This window comes from Artibeus jamaicensis, unplaced genomic scaffold (assembly GCF_021234435.1).
Source record: "Artibeus jamaicensis isolate MK-2021 breed Jamaican fruit bat unplaced genomic scaffold, CSHL_Jam_final contig_426, whole genome shotgun sequence".
In the NCBI taxonomy this organism is placed as follows: domain Eukaryota; kingdom Metazoa; phylum Chordata; class Mammalia; order Chiroptera; family Phyllostomidae; genus Artibeus; species Artibeus jamaicensis.
This window is the reverse complement of record NW_026521826.1, coordinates 12,071,620-12,074,759: the sequence shown is the minus strand read 5'-3', so window position 1 is coordinate 12,074,759 and position 3,140 is coordinate 12,071,620. Positions and strand designations below refer to the sequence as shown.

At 39.0% G+C, this 3,140-nt stretch overlaps 1 pseudogene; it reads left to right on the top strand.

The window, feature by feature from the left end:
- Positions 1-2,084: 2,084 nt before the first annotated feature.
- On the top strand, positions 2,085-2,552 carry LOC119057300 (60S ribosomal protein L23a-like; annotated as a pseudogene).
- The last annotated feature ends 588 nt before the right edge of the window (positions 2,553-3,140 follow it).

Here is a 3,140-nt window from a genome sequence, read left to right as displayed (position 1 = left end):
GGCAATAGGACTCTCTCTTTGATGAAAAGTCTTGCCTCAGAGACTGTCCTCTCTTCCCAATAGGGGATCCAGCTCCTTATCAGCACTTTCTTCCCTACGGCTAAGGCTGTAGGGAATTAAAAATAGCCAGCTTTGGGAAAAGAATTTATAAAATGCATAACAAGATATTCAGAAAATTGGTGCAAAGTGAATCACACAGACTATTTGAGATATATATTTGCATTGTTCTGGCAACTGCCTGCTATCAGGCAGGTCTTTGGCTTCATTATTATGATTAGTATTACTATTGCTATTATCATCACCTTTATTTTATTACTATTATTATGATTAAATTTCCATCTGCTATTTCAAAAGCCAGAAACTGTAAATTCTTACACACCCAGGGAAAGAAGTGAGTGGCCCAGCAACATCGCTGGCATACCTGCTGCTTCACAGGACCATTCAGAGCCAGAAAGCCTTATTCTTAATGCAGTATTGCATGGCTGCCAGGGCTTCCTTGCTTAAAAGATTCACAATTCCTCAGGAGGCTTTTCATTCACTGACTGAATATTTCCTTTCTTCCATGTAAGTCCACTTAATTTAGGGAAGCTAGAGTATGTAGTACTTGGGTAAAACAAGAAAACACAAATGCTGTTTCAGAGAGTTCTTAGTTCTGAAAGGACAAAGTCCTCTGGGGATCTACCTTGTTTCCCTCTGGTGTGTAAACACAACAGTTTTACTTCTGGCCAGAGCTCTGGACATTAGCTGTCATACAGGCCCATGTCTTTGCTTCTTTAGCCCCCACCTTAACATCCTAAAGAGATATTTACCAGCAATGCCCATTTGCATGTGAGGAAAGTGCAGTTAAAAATTTGCCCAAGGACACACAGACATTAGCTGGAGAGGCAAGTGTTAAATTATGGTAACATCTGATTCTAAACTTAAATTATGGCTGAGTATCAACAATTCTGGAATCAAAACAGGTCTGAAAACACAACTCTATTCCTGTCAAAACTAGGTTGGCTGCTAAAACTAAAATTTAGAGTGTATTTCTAATAATTGTTTAAGTCCTTTATTCTGAATATATTTATAATGAGGCATAGAAATATTAACGTGTTTTGAAAACAAAATACTACCTCAGTCTCTGTTGGTGATGTCATAAAATATGGTGAACACACACATTATCTCTCTAAAATGAGACAAAAAGAAGTCAACTCTGAAACACATATGGGATTGAGGTTTTTTGCTTAGTGGACTGTGGACTGTATTACAACTTATAAAGGAAGGTTCAACTTACGATTTCTTAACATCATAATGGTGCAGAAGTTACACACATTTAGTAGGAACCATGCTTTGAATTTGAAATTTTGGTGTTCTGCTGGGCCAGTGATCTGTGGTACAACCCTTTCCATGACGCTGCACAGTGGGAGAGCTGCAGCCCCCCTAGTCAGCCATTTGATAACAGGGGTCAACAACTGATCCTCTACAGTGTACTCTGTGTTTCCAGCACTATTTGGATTTAGTGATACCTTGGTACCATCATTAATTTGTTCCAGAAGTTCTCACGAGTGCTGAAACCAATGAGTACCAAATGATGAAGCATTTTCTCTTGGGGGGTGGCATTGTGACTCATACAAGTTCTAGCAAGTGTGAGAAGTGCCAAGCAAGTGCCAAGTGCTGAAACATATTTTTTTTCTCATCAAAATGCAATGAGGACAGGGTTTGGTGAGTTCCAAGGCTGACAAATATAGGGGTATGACTGTACTTTGTTTTGTGTTTTCCCATCCCATAATGTCTACAAAGAGGCCATCTGTGTCTCCTGCTTCTGGTGAGAAGAAGAAGGCAAATACTATTGAGATAAAACTCAAGATAATCTCCTAACTGTGGGCTAAGGGAAGCGTTCTGAGCATGCTCAAGGTGGGCAAAGCTAAACTATTATGTTTGATAGATAAGGTGTATTACTTAATGAAGTTTTCAACTTATAGTGCATGTATTTGCACAGATCCCATCTTAAGCTGAGGAACATCTGTATATGCATACTAACAACATTGTTCTATGGCAGAACCTTCAAATGGCTATTTTAAAATGTTATTATTTAGCTTTTCATGAAAATGACACTGGAAGCAAATGAAACCCCTGCTTTTCCCAAAGCCAAGGCCAAAGCAAAGTCTTTGAAAGCAAAGAAAGCAGTGCTAAGAAGCATCCACAGCCACAAAAATCAGAAGGTCCACACATCACCCACCTTCTGAAGGCCTGAAACACTGCTGAAGGGAGCCCAAAGTTCCTTGAAAGAGCGCCCCAGGAGAAACAAACTTGACCACTACACCATCATCAAGCTCCCCCTGACTTTGGAGTCAGCCATGAAGAATACAGAAGACAACAATCCCCTTGTGTTCACTGTGGATGTCGAGGTCAACTAGCACCACATCAAACAAGCTGTGAAGAAGCTCTATGACATTGACGTGGCCAAGGTCAACACACTGATGAGGCCTGATGGGGAGAAGAAGGCATATGTTCGACTGGCTCCCAACTATGATGATTTGGATGTTGCCAACAAAATTGAGGTCATCTAAACTGAGTCCAGCTGGCTAATTAATTCTAAACGTAAAAATTTTATACTGCAAAAAAATAACTGAAGCATAACAACTTATTAAAATTTTAAAAAATGACATGAGATCTATGAACCAAAGTGTTAGCTCAAATTATATGTCATTCAATGGATGTTTTTAGCTTTTGTAGCTGTTTCCCCCAATTTTATAGATGAAACTGTTAATACGCCACACATTTAAAGGAAAAAATAGCAGAGTAGATGCTGAAAAAATCCAAGTGCTTTTTCCTTCTTATACCTTCTTACAGAGAAAAATTAACTTCTCTGCCAGAGTACAGAGACTGTATCTTCTGCAATAATCAGATGATAGCGGAGTTTATGATTTGGGGAGTGCAGAGGGGTGTAGCTAGGTCTGGCTGAAAAAGTTGAGAGGTAGGTTTCTGAAATATTTTTAGAACAAATTAAGCTATTCACATATAACCTAGACTGTTCTTTTTTTAATTAAAAAATAAATTTAAAGGAACCAAGAGAACTAGGCTAACAAGGAAGCTGTAAAGACTGATGATTATTTCCTGGCAGCCCTGGACCATCAAAATGCTCCTGATGGTTGAGA